This window comes from Rhagoletis pomonella, unplaced genomic scaffold, assembly GCF_013731165.1.
Source record: "Rhagoletis pomonella isolate Grant_MI unplaced genomic scaffold, Rhpom_1.0 Rhpom_scaffold_00001, whole genome shotgun sequence".
Classification (NCBI taxonomy): Eukaryota; Metazoa; Arthropoda; class Insecta; order Diptera; family Tephritidae; genus Rhagoletis; species Rhagoletis pomonella.
In genome coordinates, this window is record NW_023458555.1 from 68,899,349 (window position 1) to 68,922,033 (window position 22,685).

Here is a 22,685-nt window from a genome sequence, read left to right on the forward strand (position 1 = left end):
CAAAATTAATATACCCTTGTGCACAAGTGCGCTCGGGTATAAAAATATTTCGAATATTGTGAAAAAATTAAATAACGAATACTGATTCTGATGTGATTGACTGTACGTACAATAGGGTGGTACAAAAAAGTAAAGCCGGAATTCTGTACTGTTTAGGCCTCCACGCTAAATCAAATTATTAAATTATTTTTCAATCAGTGCCACCCTAATGTGAACTTAACGCATGCACACATACACACTCATATGTGAAAAGCTGCACTTTTCCCGTCAGTGCGTCTTCAGTCAATTTCCGCTCAAAACGGCTCCTAAAAACTGTTTTGAAGGTTCGATTTAGACTTTCAATCTTTTTACTTGCTATTGGAGTTTAATCACTATCGAGCACCGACGTTCAGCCGCCACACCAATTCATATCAGAGGTACCACTTGAATTTAATATACATATTAAATAAACCGCCACACCATTTTTATATTAAGTATATTAAAACTTGGCCTCTTTATCCTTTTTCTTGTTTTCTCAAATAAAAACACTGGGGATTTGTCCAGTTTTCAAACCGCATAAAATATACCGTTTTAATGTTATTGTGGCTTGTTAACATTTTATTTTTAATAATTTTATTGAGCTTTGTACCACGATTGTTTATTAGGAAAAATTGAAAAAGCAACAAAGTCTAAGCGGTAGAAGTTATGGCACTATTTCGGCGATCACCACATCTCCTCATCAGACTTCTTTTTTTCTAGACTTCAGCAGGGATCGAACCTGCGAATTCGATGTTCGAAGTCAGAAGCGTTAACCACTGAGCTATGTACATCCCGTAAACTCCTGTTGCTAATTCATTTTCCTTATTCAACCAACTACTATCAAGTGCAGCTGATTTGCCGCTATTTAAACTCGACAGCATGGTTGTTGTTGTCAATTCTATACATCCATTTGCTTATTTGCTTTTTTTGTATAGTTTCAGGCAGGCTCTTCCTAAACTATGTATTTGTGAATGTTATTGTGGCATGTTAACATTTTATTTTTAATATTTTTATTGAGCTTTGTACCACGATTGTTTATTAGGAAAATTTGAAAAAGCAACAAAGTCTAAGCGGTAGAAGTTATAGCACTATTTCGGAGATCATCACATCTCCTCATCAGACTTCTTTTTTTCTAGACTTCAGCAGGGATCGAACCTGCGAATTCGATGTTCAAAGTCAGAAGCGTTAACCACTGAGCTATGTACATTAGGGCGGGTCGAAAATCTAATTTTTCTCAAATCCCTTGGTAATAGTGAAAATATATTGTATCATGAAGTCAACAACAAGGAAATATTAGTCTTTCATTTTAATTGTAAGAGCCCGCGCATCGACCGCCAAGTGACCCACAGCACACTAGTCGAATAAGACCAATTCTTGTTAAAAATTCTGGGTTTAGCCAAAAATTTTGGTGCATATTATTAGATAATGAATCCTTTAACGCAAAAGATAAAGTCAAGTATCATTTCGCGCAGCCCTTTATCTTATCGTTAATCTCAAACTCATCTATTTTCAAGAAAATTTTAATTGTTCTCTTGATAATTGCACTGGCCTATAGTCAAAAGATGTAAAGAACAATATTAATATTGCTGGCGTGCATTTAGATCGCTAGTTCCAAATATTCTAATTCTTTTTTAATATTAGCTATAGTTTGCGATTTTTTGCAAATTTAGGAACAATTTCGGTAGCTCTAATAGAATAGCCATTATTTTCCATCATCGCGGAAAAATTTTGTTTATGCAAATTAGTATGGAAACACTGAACAGGCACAACTTCTAGACACACTAATTGGTTTACTTATGTTTATGCATACAATATAAAAATTGCAAATATAAGAAAATGATAAAAAATTGTGTTCAAGATTTTTTTTATTTTAAATAATTTGTTTATAATCTGAACTATTTTAGTCATATTATTATCAAAAATCAGAAACATTAAGTCTCGCCTTCAATTTGTTAATTATTACGCACCGATCGAGTAACATTTACCAAAGTTATATCGAAAAACTTAAGTGGATTTCCAGTTTTTTCTAAAAAATTTCTCTTCAATTGTATAAATAACCCTTAAATAAAAGAACCGGATTACAGAAAACTGTGCAAGCGAGTGACTTTTTTCGTTCAAGCTGAATGGAAAGCAATATCGTCCAATTGGAGAGTCCGCAAAAGGATTTCTCAGGATATGTTAAAGACTGTTGCATTTACTTACAGACACTTTTTCACATAATGGAATTAACTAAAATATTTATGTATATCTAAACACTTATTGCACGTCCCCTACTTTCATATAACGGCAAATTTAGAAACGGCGAAAATTGTGCTTCTGCGGCGACTAATGAAACCATTCCGCACCAGTTTTCAAGACTGCAAAAATGGACTTAAAATGGGCGTTTCTCACTTTAATTGTAATGTATGTAAATACTTATATGTCTTAAACTACTATTAACTTGTCGAACGATTCCTAATCTTTGACAATACATTCATTCACCACGATCTTGAAAACTGACCAAATCGGCGTGACCAAGTCCATGGTCATTTTAATATTATATAAACATTAAAAGGTTTGAAATAAATCTCGTCTCACTTTTTTGTATTTTTCACTTGGTTGCTGAAGTAATGAAGAATTGAAAATTCATAAGGGAAAATCATAGTTTTCTTATTTTTTATTTTAATATCTTAAAAACGTGTAGACTTATTGAAAAATGATAAATGAACGAGAGGTTTTAAATTTAATAGCCCTTAATTTGATATATCGTCATGTTTATAACAATAACGCATTCCATAGATATTACAAGCCAAAGTTTCATTTTCAAAATTCATACACTTTGATGCAATTGCGCGGGCTAAAGATAAGTTTTAAATTAATCTTTCGTGGCCAATAACAATTGGCTGAGACCTAAGACTTCATAATATTACTATTACAATGCGGTCAAATGACTTTTATTTTCCCCCATACAAAATCGACCCAGCCTAATGTACATCCCGTAAACTCTTGTTGCTAATTCATTTTCCTTATTCAACCAACTACTATCAAGTGCAGCTGATTTGCCGCTATTTAAACTCGACAGCGTGGTTGTTGTTGTCAATCCATTCGCTTATTTGCTTTTTTGTATAGTTTCAGGCAGGCTCTTCCTAAACTATGTATTTGTCAATGTTATTGTGGCTTGTTAACATTTTATTTTTAATATTTTTATTGAGCTTTGTACCACGATTGTTTATTAGGAAAAATTGAAAAAGCACCAAAGTCTAAGCGGTAGAAGTTATAGCACTATTTCGGAGATCACCACATCTCCTCATCAGACTTCTTTTTTTCTAGACTTCAGCAGGGATCGAATCTGCGAATTCGATGTTCAAAGTCAGAAGCGTTAACCGCTGAGCTATGTACATCCCGTAAACTCTTGTTGTCAAAGCTCAATAAAAATATACCGTTTTAATTTTGAAAATATTTATAGATCGCTTAAAGCGCTAAAAGTTTTCCATGTATTTTATATAGGGAAAAACCTTTTTTTCTTAGAAATGCACAGTGGCCAATTTTAGGAAAAGCCTGGCTAAAAGTCCAAAAAAAAAATTGGTGCATTCGTATGCATAACCATCTTATATTGTTAGGAGGGCTCGACTGCGTATCGTTATGAGACAACAAGTCGATTGTCTTAAGGCGTTTAGTCTTATAGGAGATCGAAGTTACTGTTGCTAGCAATTCGCTCTAAACTTTTCGTAAATTAGAGTTTTCGTCGTTGTTCAGATCGATGTATCATCCTTAAAAAAATAACAGTTTTCAAGCATCCGCTCATGAACATTGTAATCTAGAGTATGTAAAACATGTTTTTTTCATTGTCACGCCATCTAAAAACTGACGTAAGACGTAGATATTCACGGATTGATTTTTTTGTTTACTCTTTATGATGGATTAGGAAAATAGTTACGAGAGTGGTTGAGATGGGCGGTCTAATTTTCTTTTTCATATAGATTGAAGTTTTTCCCATCCACCTTGGTTAAAACCACCTGCCACAAGCCGCCACTGTAGTTTGGACATCAGTTTTTATACGCGATTCTTAATTTGTTTATGTTTAAATGATTCAAATTATGTAAAAAATTATTTCTGTCAAGATTTGGATGTTTTAAAGATTGGATGTTTTTAGAATTTAAATGATGTCAGAAAGTACTACTATATTAGATTGGTCATCCATGGGCCTCTCATTATTGAAAGGGCACCCCTGCCAATTGGGCAACATTCCGAAGAAGCCCAAGAGTCAAGGAATAAGGATATTAAAAAATATCGGCTGCTTGTTTCCTCGGACCCCGTCATTTCAAGTTTACGTTTAAACCCACCAAAACAAAATCATAAACTGTCGTGATGCCATTAAATTATTATCAACTGTTGTAAATGCGGATGCGGAATTGCCATCAGAAAATATAGATATGAGCTTGGATACTTCAGATGACTGCGAGTCTGACGGTGTACAAAATTGTTATCTTCAAAATATATTCCTGTACCACCAAATATGTATGTATGTCTTGTTTATTGATTCATTCAAAATCCCGCAGTTCCCGTGTAAATTTGAACATCAAAATTTTTAGAAACAAACATTAAGACCACCTTAGTATTTGTCCGAGCTTCTCTTCCGATTTGTGGCGTGCGTCTTGATGTTGGCGCACAAAGGGGAGGGACCAACAGTTTTACGCCGAATCCGAACGGGGATTTTATTTTTATGAGAAGCTGTTCTTCGTGGCTGAATACACTCGGGGGTTTGCCATTGCCTGCCAAAGGGCGACTTTATTTCAAAAAACATGTTTATTTCTTATTTTTTGATGTTGGTCGGAAACTGGGCTTTAACCCAGACCCTGCGGAATGATAGCGTATATTGCTAACCGCTACATCGCATTATATGACAAAAAAGCAGAAAACATGACCTTTTATACTTAACTACCTTAGTTTTGCTAAGAATTTGATTATTTTAAGCGTACACAGCAGCCATTATGGATCCGCCATTTTGAATTTCGAAATTATGTGGTGAAATTTAAAACCAGCAACCAAAATAAAGACGAATACACAAGGTTTGATTACAATTGTACCATGCTTCGACTTTTGGCCAGCTTTTTCGAAAAATTGGCCACTGTGAAATCAAAATCAATATAAAATACATGAAAAACTTTTATTTTTTGATTTCGAAATAAATAAATAATAAGGGTACTCATATATACGCGCAAGTTTTATATTTGGGCAATTGGGCAACTTTGCGCCATGTGTTTCATGAGGACAATTTAATATTTTGTGCAGTTTCTGACATTTAATTATTTGACTATACTTAATTTATAAAGTTGAACAATTGAAACTCAAATTTGAGTAAATATTTAAGTCTTACCGCAGTTATTTCGAAAAACCGTTGAGCACAAACCAACATGAATGTAAACAAAATAGCTGATTGAGGGTTGCACAGCACACTGCGCAAAGTTGCGCTACAAAATTGCCGCGCATAGTTTCCCTTTTTGTGCAAATGGCTTTCCATACAAATTTTGACATTTCATTTGCGAGGGTTTAAAATTGCACAGTTTGCCCAGTTTGCGAGAGTTTTGCGCTTTTAAATGAGTACCCTTAATATAAACAACTTTTTAATACACAACGCTTTTATAAGTCGACTAAAAAGTAGAAAATAATATTTCTCAGTCCCATAGAATTTGTTTTGATAACTTTTGATTTTGAAATTTTTACAAAAGTCATTATAAACAATTCATGAGATTGAAAATGAAAAGCGTGGGGCGCATGCAATACAAAGCATTAGATTTAATTGACAATAGTCAAACTACATAACATAAACTTAAAATTTCTACAGAGAAAGTGCCAATTTGCGCTATGTAAATTTTTTTAGATTTTTATTATTTTTGTGGTTAACGTACCAGTATTTAAAGTAGTTTCATGTCCACTAACAATACAGTGCAAAATCCTTATTTATTCTGAAAAAAATAGCATCAAATGTTAGCTACTCCAGCAAAAGTCACTATAATACTTAGTGTATGTATATATACACTTTCAAAAGTCGCTATAATATTTATTGTACGTATTTATACAAGCTCAAAAGTCTCCATCTTCTGATGAACTTAGAAAACTGCAAGAAAACGAGGTAGTCTCGGTGCCTAGTGGAGACGTCTCAAAAAAGAAGCGGACCAACCTTCATGGAAGAGAGAACGCGAAATGCTTAAAAAAGCTGGCTATATAAAACCTACTGTTTCAAAACTCGCTATATTTAATTTCTGTAAATAAAATTTGGAAAAACTACCAAACTGCGATTTTGATTTTTAATGTTATTAGACTCTTATTTGTCCAAATTTTCAGATAATAAAAAGAAATATACAGTTTGGATGTTACTTGTTGTTGTAAACGTTTTTTTATAATTTATGACTTACTATTATAAAATCACATAACGCTGTTTGCAAGTGGACTACTCATTTGAGATCGATTTTAAGCGGTCGTTATTCATATATCCGCATACATACATATATTACCCTTCATATCAATTCTGGTCTATTACATGTGCCCCGCGCTTTTAATTTTCAATCTCATAAATGGTATAATAACTTTTGCTAAAATTTCAAAATCAAAAGTTATCAAACCAAATTCTATGGGACTGAGAAATATTATTTTTTACTTTTTAGTCGATTTATAAAAGCGTTGTATATTAAACATTTTTTTTTTGTATTATTTATTTTAGAATTAAATTACGCCCTATTTCAGCACATTTTCAATGTATTTTCGTTTGAGATAGGGCGTTTTTGAACCGAATTCTGAGATAGAGCGTTCTTCAACCAAATTCTGAAATAGGGTGTTTTTCAACAAAATTCTGAAATAGGGTGTTCTTCTATCAAATTTTTAAGTAGGGCATTCTAGACAAGTTTTCTGAGATAAAGCGTTTTTGAACCTGCTGTACTGTAACAACATTACAGTAAACATGAAAGGATAATTCGACAACATTTCACGTTTACATATAACTCAATAACACAGGCCAACAAAAATGGAAAATAAAATTTAGTGCGGAAAATATTAAAGCTGTTTTTGATAGATATTTTGGTGCAATCCGTAAGTGAAAAGTTTTTATCAGCTCCAGATTTTCAGAGGATTTAAGTCAAAGTGTCAAAAAATCGCGAAATCGAACAGAACAATAGGCTAAGGAACCTTCCTCTTAGGATTAAATTAAAGCTAGAACGCTCGACTACTATCCCTGAAAATATCATGTCTGCACCTCGGCCTGATTGACTACCTTCCGCAATTAAAAAAAGGAAATAGAACATTCCACTTGACTTAAATTAAGGTTGGAACTTTCGACTACAATCCCTGAAAATTAGAGGTGCAAAACTATCGATGTTAGTATCGATAGTTTTAATTTTCCAGCACTATCGGTGGTTTTAAAAAAACTATCGATAGTTACTTTACATAGTTAATTCTATTTACTATCCTTTCTCTGGAACATTCGAAGCGCAGGTAATTTCTCACAAAAAAAATTCTTTTTGTAAAAATAATATATTTTGTGCAATTTAAGGGGTTTTTCGGTATTGTGCCGTTTGCTGTTTGCGGATATACGTACATGTTTGCGGATATACGTACGTGTCTGGGTTTTAATGCTCTCACGCCCTTGGATTGTTCTATAACGAAAAATATACCCCTGGTTTTTTATTTCGAAATCAGTTTTTCATGTATTTTATATTGATTTTGAAGACTTCTATACCATTTCTAAGAAAAAATGGTTTTTTCCCATATAAAATACATGGAAAACTTTTAGCGCTTTGAGCGGCCTATAAAGATTTTTGGATTTCCAAATAAACAAATAAAGAAGTATAAGTTCGAGCGAAACCAGTAAACTGCATGATAAGCAAGAGTATTTTTCCCGATGTCAAACAGTTTCGTTAATATGATATTAGATATTGAAATAACTGGAGCATGTTTGGGGGAAATCGATATGGGGGCTATCAATATACACTTGTGTATGTAGTCATAAGTGGGTGGTGCCACGCCCATTTAACAAAAAGCAATAATATTGTCGATTTTAAAAAGTTTCAACAACGTTTTTGAGCCAAGGTTGATAAATGTACCAAGATTGGTAGAAATTGATAAACCGGCTACCGAGACACACATATGTAGGCGTAAGTGGGCGGTGCCATGCCCATTTCCCAAAAATTTCCCTAAGTAGCATTTTCTGCTCGGAGATTATTGTTTATATCGATTTTGAGTAAATAAGTTTAAATACTTACTAATTTATCGCAGTTTTCATATTTCTGTAAATTACCGTTATATGGGAGGTGGGCGTGGCTCTTGGCTGATACAAAATTTTCAAAGGGTTTCTTAGTGAGGCTCTAAGCAATGTTCGAACCGAGTTAGCTGGGGATTATTGAAGGGACTACAGAGATACAGCATTTCATCTTAAGTGGGCGGTCCCACGCCTATTTTCAAAAAATTTCATAACTGTCTTATTTTAAGCCAAAATTCTACTTCGTGTATTAACTTAAATAATTTGGATACAATATTTACGGAATTATCGTAGTTTTTGCATATTTCGAAAATACCGTTATATGGGAGGTGGGCGTGGTTATTGTCCGATGTCGCCCCTTTTCAATCCCAACCTACCTACCTCGAACCTACAATATTCGAAATGTTTTCCATTATAAACTTGTTCGTAAATTTAAATATAAAGCTCTTGCACGGCGCACGGTTTGCACGGTAAAAACTTATTTTCCTATGGGAAAGCTCTGCAAACCTTGCAACCCGTGAACTGTGCAAGGGCTTTGCAAGTCTTCGAGAATAACCCTATGGTTTCTTGTAGTAGAATGAGCTCTGTATATAACAAATATTAATTAGAGATAAAGATTTTTAATAGACAACATTTTGAATATTGTGAAAAAATTAACTATCTAATATTTCTGTGAGTTACTGTACACACACACATTTATATACATTGCACTATGGCTGAAATAAGCACTTTCTGTGGCCAAAGTCCATATATTAATTTTTGCTTTCAAAATGTTTAACAGGCGGACTTTTTTCTAGGTATTCTAATTAGAAAATAAATTTATGACCGCAAGGTAACCCTGATCCCCTAACTGTCAACCTAAATTTTGTGCTTTTGGTTTTAGTTAGTCCTAGAATTTTATTATTCTGAACCAGAGTTTTTTTTTATACAAGCGCATACAAATTTAGGAAACCGCCTTTGGAAATTTTTGGCGATTTTTTTCCTCTAATTCAATTTTTAGTGCGCTATCATGTAAATGCGGGGAAACACGTGATAAGTAGGTTAAGCTTTAATGTTGATGTGGCAACACATTTTATTGTTATCGATTCTGTTATAGCATATCGAACATTTACCAATATTAAAACACCATTTGTGACAACTCCACGCTGAATGTGAAATTTGCAATTTCATTTGTGAATACAGCTGTATGCCTTATTTTATTTTATTTTTAGCGCTGAGCAGATTGTGCGATTAATCAATTTTAATTTAATGATTTTTATATTTTACAAGGCCGTTGAGTACGGACGTAATCTTTATTCGCTCCATAAAAATTCATATATATCGTGTAACTAATAATAGTTATTGGAGTTTTGTGCCGTCGCGAACTGCCCTCAGCAGTATAAAAAATCAAACCGTGAATGCGAAAAATTTCTAAATAAACAATAAGACATTGTGTGTATAAATAAATCATATAAAAAAACTTTTTAATATACAACGCTCTTATAAATGGACTAAAAATTAGAAAATAATATTTCTCAGTCCCATAGAATTTGTTTTGATAACTTTTGATTTTGAAATTTGAAAATGAAAAGCGTGGGGCGCATGCTATACAAAGCATTAGATTTAATTGACAATAGTCAAACTACATAACATAAACCTAAAATTTCTAACAGAGAAAGTACAAATTTGAGATCGATTTTAAGCGGTCGTTATTTATATATCCACTTACATACATATTACCCTTCATATAAATTCTGGTCTATTACATGCGCCCCACGCTTTTCATTTTCAATCTCATAAATGGTTATAATAACTTTTGCTAAAATTTCAAAATCAAAGGTTATAAAAACAAATTCTATGGGGCTGAGAAATATTATTTTCTGCTTTTTAGTCCATTTATAAAAAAGTTATATATTAAAAAGTTTTTTTTTTATATTATTTATTTTCTACTTTTTAGTCTTGTTTGTATAAAATTTTGCAATAGATATTAAAATAATTCAACGATATTAATAGATTGTTGCACATACATGCAAATACATATGCATGTACATAGACACAAGCACCAATTAATTTAATTTAAAGAAATGGCGAGTCGTCCATTTCCGCTGTAGCTTACGTAGTGCATTGGGCGACATCTACCTCTCAACCTCGTCGGTTGAAAAACGGTTCAAAAACGCCCTATCTCAAACGAAAAAAAATTGAAAATGTGCTGAAATAGGTCGGTTTTTAACCGAATTCTGTGGTATGACGCTTTTCAATCAAATTCTAAAATAGGGCGTTTTCAAACAAATTCTGAAATAGGGCGTTGTTGAAAAATTTTCTGAGTTAGAGCGTTTTCGAACAGGCTGCCGAGATATGTCGATAATTTATAATATAATAATGATAATTTAATTGACAGTTACATCCGCTAATAGTGGCTGGAGCGAAAATGTTTTTCTAAACGCTGACATTTCTTATAAAAGAAATTAAAAGTCATTTAATTTGGAACATATTTCTGTCATCCCCTATCCCTTTGCCATATTCAGTGTAATTTTCCATTCAAAAAAAAAAATAATCTTACCACCCTCTCAGAAAAATGATGAAAGAAATGTTGATGAATTCCCTAGCCACACTGCTCAAAAAAATCTAAAAGTCCGATACATAAACAACATAAATTCAAGATAGTATTTAAGAAAGTTCGCCCAACTTCGACAATTTGTAGGCGATTGCAATAGATGAGCTATCAGTATATTTAAAAATAGATTTAATTTTAGATAGTACTGCATATTTTAAAATTGTGGAAATTATCGATGGTCAAATTAAAAAAATTTGGAGAAACACGTTTTTTTTTTTTATTTTACGCGATAAAAAATCGCAACAAGCCAAGTCCGACAATAGATTATTATAAACCGTTTGCTAGCGTAATTTTCACGTAACCACCTAGTACTTGTATACGTCTGTGTAACCCCAGAAGAAAAAACCATAGGAATGTTAGAATTAGCTTTTTATTATAAATCTGTTTAAAAAATATTCAACTCTTTATTAAAGAAAATACACAAGAAAATAAACTTGTTTTTGTTTTTTCTCCAATAATTGAGGAGTTAGCTGCAATAACGGCACTTCGGTTAAAACTGCTTTCCGATGTGCGATAACTTTCTTGTTGTTGGTAGTATTGTTGTGGTGTTGAAAAAAAATTGACTACACTGAAAAGAAAATTTCGTAAAAGTGCTACGAAAATCTTTCGTAGTGTTGGTTTTTGTACAATGTACGAAACTTTCGCTCATAATACGAACACATTTTTCACAACGAAACAAGATTTTACGAACCATACGCAAATATAACGAAAGGACTTTCGTAAAGTACTAAACAAATCTCTGTACAAATAATATTGTTTATTGTAGGAAGGCATTCGTAATATTTACGTATGGTTTTAAAATTTACGAAATCTACATCTCTGTATTCGTACAATTTAGTTAATACTTTCGTATAAAGTACTAATGCAGAAACATGTTTTTTAAATTCGTACAACATACGAATATTTTCGTACAATATACTCAATTACCGGCAGTTCAATATTTCATCATATTTTTATGTATCGCGTGTCATTGCGGAGTTAATTGTTGGCTGCTGTGAAACGTATAATATAATTTTAGACGTTTCAAAAAGGGATTTGCTCATATATGTAATACAGTATATTTTCCTTTGCTGCCTTTATGCTTAAGTGCACATTTAAGATACCTACCCCAAAATGCGCATCTGAGACATTATTTTTAACATTTATAAGGAAACTGCTCCGATAGATGCATTCAACATACATGCACATTGGCGATAGCTGCCTTAAAAATTGTGCAACTAGTATCAATTATCAAAGAAAGTATTACGTTTACCTGCACTGGCCTACAATTACCTAATTTTACAAGCTTTTATTTATTTTACTCATATCGCAGAACAACGGAAATGGCTATCAATTTTTCTAGTTATATAGATAATAAGACATGGTTTCATAGGGATTCGGATACCTTCCTCATTGAAGTAGTAAAGAAAATTCGATTAAGTGCCTTTTTCGGTTAGGTGCACAAGTTTTTCGTGCAAAGAAGTATGTGCAGCTAAGCAAAATATACTGTACTCCTATATTGGCAGTAAGAGCTAGTACCGTCCGAAAACACTACAGTACAGATATATCAATAAACACGTACGAAAGAAAAGGAACACATACGTTTATAAATAAACATGTACACGACACATTTACAAAAACGGCACTCAAGTACACAATACATTGACAAAAACAGTAGTAGACTGTCTCGCTTTGATTTCGGAATGCTTACACATTGAGATGTTAGCTTACTACCAATATAGAAGTATTACATATATGGATTTGCTTGATAAAAAAACAATACAAAATTAAATATTAAAGCTGTGGATATACTATGCTTTTAAGCATACAATGCTTTTAACATCGACTGCGCTGCGACTTGCGCTGCAATGTGGAACTTGATCAGGGTTGGGCACGCTGCACTAATTTTTCAATGCACTGAACATTTCATTACCACTATTCGTGTAGTGGTAGTGAAATGGGAAATGCACTGCCATTAAGTGCATAGTGGTAGTGAAAAGAATTTTTCACTACCACTAACCATATAGTGGTAGTGAAATTGGAAGTGCACTACCACTGAAGTCCTAGTGGTAGTGAAATTTGAAATGAACTACCACTAACCATACAGTGTTAGTGAAATTTGAAATGCATTACCACTAAGTGCATAGTGGTAGTGAAAAAAATATTTCACTACCACTATGCACTTTAATGGTAATGCATTGCAAATTTCACTACCACTATATGGTTGGTGGTAATACATTTTTGAACAAACCTGTTGTAGGGATATTAGACATCTTAGAAATAAAAATGAAGTATATACATTAGACTGCATCACTCCCCATACAAAAAAATAGGTACTATTTTTCCATTAGATTTATAAAATATAAAGAACTAGAGTCGGCTAACTAAGAAATTTGCACAGATCGCAAACTTCTCCTAAATTTGTAAACTAATGTAATTAGTCAGTGATAATGAAACTTTCGTTCCCTTACCGCTCACCAGATAGTGAAAGTGAAAATTCTATTTCACTGTCACTATGTAGTGCTAGTGAAATTTGAAATGCACTATCACTAACCATATAATGGTAGTGAAATTTGAAATGCACTACCACTAACCATATAGTGGTAGTGAAACTTGAAATGCACTACTACTAAACATACAGTGGTACACGGTCAAAAATTTGGGTTTAATTTTTAAACCGCGCTGGGACTACTGCCTTTTTTAAACTTTTATAGTCTATTTTTTAAACCAGTCAATAGTTTTACGCAATTTTTAATATAATCTGGTTTACAATTTAGCCCAAAAGTTCGTGGTTTAAAAATCAAACCAAAATGTTTTAATTCTAGTTTCTAGGTTTCATATATAGAAAATTTGGTTTAAAATCTAAACCGAAATAGAATATGTTTGCACAGCGAAATGTGGTGTTGATTCAAACTCAACACATGAAAGCACATTTACATGCGTGGCTGTAGCTGAGTGTGCAAAGATGCTTGATACAATTGGTTGCTACCAAGGCTGTCCGGGTTCAATCCCAACCAGACGGAGCATGAAATTTAAGATTTTTTTTTTTTTTTATTCTTAATTATGAAAATTTTTGGGTTTAAAATTTAAACCGAATTGTTTAAATTCTAAACCCAACATATGTGCTCTCTTTTTTTTAAACTTGGAAGGTTTGTATTTGAAGCTGAACTTAGTTTGGTCATATATGTAGTCCAAATGTTTAAAATTAAAACCGAAATTTTTAACCGCGTAGTGAAATTTGAAATGCACTACCACTAGCCATAAAGTGGTAGTGAAATTTGAAATGAACTACCACTAAGCATATAGTGGTAGTGAAATTTGAAATGCACTACCACTGAAGCCCTAGTGGTAGTGAAAATCTCGATTTACTGCAGCGTGCCCAACCCTGGACTTGATAAATAGGCAATTTCATCAGTTACCTATCAGCGGCAAACCTAAACCAGGAGCACTACTTAATGTAATTAAAAGTAAGTACATGTATGACTTTTCACTGAAACTTGCTTTTCAGACGCCTAATAATTTTCCTTTAATTTATAGTCATCAAGGAAACAAACATCGATGAAGCTGCGAATCTGTCAAGTGCCTCTACATAAAAATATTATAATGTTTAAGAAAGTAAAACCAGTATTTTTATATCCTTTCATATTTGATATCTTATTATATTTAGTTTTATTGAGTCTCATAGTTTAACACTTTGCATCAATATACTTTGTTCAATGAAGCCTAATCAATAAAAAAATATGTTGTATAGAACCTATTCGTATGCATATAAATAAAAGACTTAAGTTTTATTATAAGTAAAATAACCTTTTTTATTAATTCTAAACTACCGTGTTGTCAGAAAATTCTTCTTATTTCGTAGAACGTATGATTGCTTTTATTATTAACACTATAAAAAACATGACTAAAATTATAGCACAACACTTTCGTTATATTTTAATCAATAATATTAAGCGTTTTTGCAAAACGTTTTGTTAAACAAAAACGCTTAAAATTAACGATAAAAAAATAAAAGTGTTGTGTTATAATTCGTAATAAGTTTTTTATAGTGTGGAGAATGAAAGCAAAATCGCACATTCTACGAATCAAGCGCAGATTATACGAAAGTGATTTCCTTAAATATACGAATTATTTCTGTACAAAAATTTCATAAAAAAATAAAGAAATAGTACCAAAAATAGTATAGTAAATAGTACGAAATTCGTTAGTAAATAGTACGAAATTCTTTAGTAAATAGTACTAAATTCTTTAGTAAATAGTACGAATACATTCGTAAAATGTACTAAAAATATGATGCCTTATATTGTCGTAGTATGTACGAAAACGGTTTTGTACAATTAACGAAAATTTTCGTGGCTCAAAATGACGAAATTTTCGTAAGATTTACGCAAGTTTTCGTTATATTTACGCAGATTTTATTTTCAGTGTAAGTACTGCGGAAAAAAATCATCAGATTACCAGTGTTTGACCCAAGGCACATTGAACAGGTAGTATCAGTCATGATAAAAACATAGCAAGGTATAACCGTTCTCTCAATTTGTCGGCCATGATTTTTTTTTGAAGTTTGCCAACATTTTAAAATCATATAAATGTGAAAATAAAAAAATGAAATTGTTCGAAATTGTTGTTGCTTGAGATTGAAAATGAAAATGTGTGTGTGAGTTTGTGAGTAAATTTAAAAATTAAATTGTTTGGAAACGTCAAGAATTTTAAAAGTGACTCTCAGCGGTTCTACCTTACTATATTTTTATCATGGTATCAGTAGAGCAGCTGATTTGATTTTTTTCAAAATATTTGGTCTCGAAAATGTCAAATATTTAACCTTTTCCTGATAAAAATTCTAAATTGTTAACATCTATTTGCATGTGAAACCTTTTTCCATGCGAAACAAGCGGTTGAATAGCAGCTTTTGGAACTATCGCCCAACTCACAGCACAACCGCTGATCACTAGGCCTTGCAAAGGCTGGATTAGTGCTTCGGGAAGCAAATAAATTTACTAAGAAAAAAAGTTACAACGATTTTTATTTTTTCCAATTTAATTTTTGTTAATTCTATTTTTATTTGTATTTCACGTGACACGCTTTGATTTAGAAGAAAAAAAAATCAGAACAGTTTTTCGCATTTTCGGTATTAGAAGCAACAACAAAATAAACGCAAATGTCTTTTTTTCTCTAATACTTTTTCCTGTTTATATGCCTTGGTTCGACCCTAATTAAACTTTCGATCAAAAAACGCGTTTCCTATGTTTTTTCTGAATTACGCCTCTTTTTGTAAAAATAAAGGAGATCATATTCCTATTCAGAGGCCCAAATTAGGTAAAAAAAACTCCTTTCCAAAAGTAATTTTCATTTCGTTAAATAGCGTTATTTATACAAGTATTACTTCCTTCAAACGATGTATTTCAATGGGCATCATCATAAAGATTTTGAACAAAATCCCCTAGGCGCCGAACGTCGTCGCCGCCGCGCCGATATTTTCGTAAAGGCTGGTTTTCAGTATGTCAAATTCAGTGGCATTTGTCGTAAAATAAGTGAAAACACATAGTCAAATTGGATTAAAAAGCTGTTTATAGATTAATTCTGATCAGGATAGGTCTTTAGTCGTGTTATTGCGCAGCTAAATCGGCTATCTGTCAGTTTTTGGCCCATAATACCATCGGTAAAGGTATAGATAAAGGAGATAAAGCTGTGTCAAAATATGTCGCCAAATTTTGGCGTCAAAATATGACATAGTGAAAACCAGTCTTAACTCGGCGGCGGCGCGCTTGGAATGACATTACATTTGACACTCCTTCTCTTCTTCGCAAGTATAATCGATAAAACTCGGTTTAATGTGAGATTATTTTATAATTACATATCATTAGTATGGCTAATCATTGATTTCACTTAATTTTATTCATCTTGCTGATTAAATTTTTTTTTATTCACTTTAATTTTTAATTTTTTTGATACATAAAATTATCGCTATGATTGATAAAACCTTGTATATACTTGTGACTCAAGGGCGTTAAAATGTCTTGAAAACACGGCATCAATTACTCTTTTTGAGCATGTAGTTTGAGCATTTCTATTTGCATATATTCCTAAATTTAGTTTTTCTTTTAGGAATATAATCTGTGGTCCTGCTTCATCTGTCGCTAGGTTTACGCCAAAGTGATGAATACTTAAAAACATACCATCTTTTGTTTGCAAAATGGGACGCTAAATGAGAGCGATTTTTGAAGAGTTGTGAAGAGAATGAAGTGGAAAGTATAAAAAATTACAAAAAACAGTAAGTGCGCCTGGACCACACTGGAGAAGTGAAACTTACGTTACATACATATCTACTTTGTCTCATAACCAATAAACATACATACATATGTACAAACATACATACATCTGCTTTTGCTTAAGGTTATATTTTTTGCCTGTTTTCTATCGAAATCCCTACCTCTACCCCTGTTCGTTCTAATTATACTTATGTTATTCTGTGTTCCTTTATCAGGATATAGTCTATCGATAACAAAATCGATAGTAACATCCAAAAAAATATCAATAACAAAACCGATAAAAATATCGATAACAAAATTGATAGATATCGATAAGAAATTCGATAAATATCGATAACAAATTCGATAAATATCTATAACAAAATCGATAAAAACATCGATAGCAAAATCGATACATGTCGATAAAAAATTTCCATAAAAACCCGATAAAAATATCCAAACCAAAATCGATAAATATCGATAACAAAATCGAAAAAAACTTATCGCTAACAAATATATAAAAATATCGATAAAAAAATCGATAAAAATAGTGATTATTATGTCGATAAGTTCGGAAAATATCGATAACTAAATTGATAACAATATCGATAACAAAAATCGATAAAAATATCGATAACAAAAGCGATAAAAATATCGATAATTTCATCGATAAGTCCCGAAAATCTCTAAAATCCCAAAATAGTTCCCAGATTGAGTCTCTGTGTCTCGCTCTATATACTTTCCTCCTTACTATTTTAATCTTTCTTCCAGTATCGTCATCTTTACTTTTATCGGTATCCTCATCCTCCTCTTTGTCTTTACTTTTATGTCTATCATTTTCTTCATCTACATATTCCCCTTCACCTTTGCCCTTATATATATAAGTAAAGGTTTAAATTTACCTTGGTCTTCATTTTTGCCTTTATCTTTACGCATCTTTATTTTTATACCCGAGCGCACTTGTGCACAAGGGTATATTAATTTTGTTCACATAACGGTTGTTTGTAACAGCCAAAACGAATCGAGATAGATATAGACAAATGTATACATAAATGATCAGGATGAAAAAAGAAATCGATTAAGCCATGTCTGTCTGTCCGTCCGTCTGTCCGTCTGTCCGTCCGTCCGTGTACACGATAACTCGAGCAAAAATTGAGATATCTCAACGAAATTTGGTATGTAGGTATGGGCGAAATCGGACTTTAACCACGCCCACTTCCCATATAACGGTAATTTCCAGAAATACGAAAACTGCGATATTTTAGTGACTACTGGAGATTATTCACTCAAAATTTATATTTATAATAAGTTTTAGACGAAAAATAAGAATATTATAAATTTTTGGAAAATGGGCGTAGCCACGCCCACTTATGGTTACATGTGTATATCTTGTTAATCGCTGCACCAATTTCTTCCAAACTTGGCACAGTTGTTGGTCTTGGTACAGCATACAAAATCGCAGAAAATTTTTAAAATCGGACAATAACCACGCCCACATCCCATATAACGGTCATTTAGAGAAATACAAAATCTTCGATAAATCATTAAATATTGAAGCTAATTTATTCAAAATTGATGCTTGCAACAATTCTTTACCAAGAAATACGTTTATGGTAAAATTTTGGAAAATGGGCGTGGCACCGCCCACTTATGATCACATATAAGTATATCGGTAACCGTTCTACCAATTTGTACCATCTCGGTATGGTTATTGTACTTGCCACGTGTAAGCAAAACGTTGAAAATTATTGAAATCGGACTAAAATAACGGCCGATTCTCATATAACAGTAAATTTAAGAAATGCTTGAAACTTCAATATTTCGAAATTGAAGGACGCTAATTTACTCAAAATTGATACACCTCGGCTTACCATCTAGCGGAAGGTTTCGGAAGGGTGAAAAAACATATATTTAATACTTGCGCCGGGTATTTAATGTTCGGCTCCGCCCGTTGTTGTTATTATTTTTGCCTTTGCCTTTATCCTTTTCTTTATCTATGTACGTAGTCACCTTTACTTTCATTCTTGTATTGGTATTTTTCTAAATTTCATTCTTTAACCTCTCATTAGCAAATTTTTGTTGAATTAATACCATATGTATACACACAAGAAGCACTTGCTTCAGTCCCAACTATTTCCGTTGCACCATTTCAAGAGAGAGAGGTCAATATTTATATTAAATAAAAAAAAATTCTAAAAAAAAATCCGGTCTTTTCGATATTCGAAAAAATCAGGATTTCAAAAAGACCGCATATGGATATCTAAAAACCCGTTGGAAAAACCGATTCGATCCCCATACATACGTTTAAACACGTCTGAAAAGTATCTAACAGGCTAACCTAATATTCACGCACGCCGCCAATTTATTGTCAAAAATTTCTCATGCTCATGCAACTTGTATGAGATCAACCGAATTTGAACGGCGTGCGTATGAAGCTAACTCAATTTCCAATTTTTGTTCTGCCTGACATTTTGATTTGACGTTTCGCTCAATGAAATCAAATGCAAACGCATGCAAGTCAATTTCGGGTGACGCAAAAAAACAAATTCGACGGCATGCGTACCAAAACGCAAGCCGCGAATATTAGGTTAGCCTGTAAGATGTAATGCATTCAGATTTTTTAAATATGTAGTTACGCGAATCTTCAGTGTTGCTTGCCGAAAGTGCAGACATACATATGTATACATAAAGTGCACAGTCACATTGAGAAATTCATGTACATACATACATACTTTTTATTTGAATGACTAAAACTTTATTAACCAATTCATATATTTACGGCAAATGACTTCATAAAGATTTGTATCTTAACGATGACAGTTTCATCTCGAGGTATTGTACTTTCTTAGTTCTATCCCAAAACTTTGTGAACGTGTTTTGCCTTAAGAAACGATAAATTTTGCTTAAAACTTCGGCCAAAATTAACCACCAAACTTACGAAACCCACGAAACACTAAATTATTTCATTCAATTTACACAGTGTATACCTATGTGTATCATACATAGTGTATGCCCAATGACCGTATGTGAGAAATTCTTACCTTTAATGGTAACATGCATTTGTGTATACTAGGGATGTTTCGAATGTCATATTTTTCACATTTGCGAATACGAATGTTAGGAATAACATTAAAAAAGCTATAATCAACTTAAGTCATCGTTTTTATTATTTAAAAATTTTATAAATTATTAGAAAATTGAACGAGTGCTTAACGTATAAAGTGTTTTAATCTAATAGTCAAAGCTCCAAAGGGGCATATTATATTAAAAATAAAAAAAACTTTTTAATATGCAACGCTTTTATAAATGGACTAAAAATTAGAAAGTAATATTTCTCAGTCCCATAGAACTTTAGAGCATTAGATTTAATTGACAATAGTCATACATATTTTACCCTTCATATCAATTCAGGTCTATTATATGCGCCCCACGCTTCCCATTTTCAATCTCATAAATGGTTTATAATGACTTTTCCTAAAATTTTAAAATCAAAAGTTATCAGAACAAATTCTATGGGACTGAGAAATATTGTTTTCTAATTTTTAGTCCATTTATACATACATACATATGTACATACATACATATAGCAGCACTTAATTTCATTTAAAGAAATGGCGTGTCGTCCATTTCCGCTTCAGCGTACGTAAATAGTGCATATATTTAGGCGCAATATTTACCTTTTTCTGGCGGGGCGACATCTGGAGTCTTCTAGTATAAATGGTGGTTTGGACACACAACATTGCAAGTTGATAAAAGCGTTGTAAAAAGAATAAATTTTGCTGCCTTTTCTCTCATGAGGCGATTTCTTAGAGGATCGTATATAAGGCCGGCTGCACTGAACAATTGCTCACTTGGAACGCTGGCGGGTGGAGCGCTCAAATATTTGCGGACCAGATCTGTCAATTTGTCGTATTTTAGTTTCGTTTTCCACCAATCGAGAGGATTTTCACCCAGATGAGCTCGTTTTTCTTTACGATAGGCCTTCAAGGAGCTTTAATTTCACATTTTTTAATGTCTCCAGATTCTATATCCGAGCCTTCGCTTTCACTGGAGGAATCTAAAATTATTTCTAGGTTGCTTATAAGACTTTTAGCAGTACTTGTTGAAGACCAATCAATGTTGCTTGATATACTACTTAACCGTTTAGCGCCTGAAGATAAAAGCCGGTTATTGCCCGCACCCTGGTTAGACAGACTTAGAGCCATTTCAACAATATTAAAGTGAACTCTCTGTCCATGTTACATTCTCATTCGCATAAGATTCGTATCATTTTATGCGAATGCGAATGGTGAATGCAAATGTGTAAAATGATGCGAATCATTCGCATAACGAATGCGAATGCAAATATGCGCAACATCCCTGATGTGTACATCCATATGTATATGTGTATATGACCATCTGCGTTAGCACAGAATAGGCATCTTTTGTTAACTTTGTTATCGTCGTTGTCCTAGCTCACATACAAAATTCGGTACGTTTAGGCTGCTATCATTGCTTTCCGATCTTTTTCAACACTAACTACTGCATCTGCTGTTGTAATTATTATAAGGTCATATAAATCCAGATAAGCCTAATATGCACTTTCGTTCTTCTTTGGTGATTAAGCATCTCGAAGTTTTACTGCCCGCCAAAAAGCCTTCGGATAGTTGGCCGCATGACGATAATTACTTGACATTTAATTCATAAATGCTTTCAATACTGGTAGTTTCCCAATGCTTTCGGCTACCTATGCTTTCAGCTTTTACCTTGTTTACATTTTTACAAGCTTTTATTTAACTTCACTTGTATGTATGTATGTATGTACATATCTTTGTATGTCTTGGAACTTTGCAGTCAATATTTAACAAACTTCCCGATGAGCTACAGACTTGAAACTTCAAACTTAGCACAGAACTCGAGGACAAAGCAATATAAAAGATGACCTAATCCGCTAGGTAGCGCAGGAGTCGAGATATTTGTAAAACCCCCATTTATAGTCTGATTTGGTTCATATTTATAACATATATTACTTATATGAAAAGAAATAAATACGAAAAACATTTTTGCCAATAGGTGGCGCAGGAGTTGAGATATTTGTAAAACGCCCAATTATACAGTATATTTTGCTTAGCTGCCCATCCTTCTTTGCACGAAAAACTTGTGCGCTTAACCGAAAAAAGCACTTAAGCGAATTTTCTTTACTACTTCAATGAGGAAGGTATCCGAATCCCTATGAAACCAAATAATGGAGGTGCACTTACCACGTAGAAATTACTGCAAGAGAAATTTTTTCCGAATGGTATCTAATTATCTATATAACTACATAAAATAATTGCCGTTTTCGTTGTTCTGCGAGATGAGCAAAATAAATAATAGCTTGTAAAATTAGGGTAAGTGTAGAGCCAGTGCAGGTAAACGTAATACTTTCTTTGATAATTGATAATAGTTGCAAATTTTTAAGGCAGGTATCACTAATGTGCAGGTATGTTGAATGCAAGTATCGGAGCAGTTTCCTTATAAATGTTAAAAATAATGCCGCTGATGCGCATTTTGGGGTAGGTATCTTAAATGTGCACTTAAGCACAAAGGCAGCAAAGAAAAATATACTGTAGTCTGATGTGGCTCGTATTTAGAACAT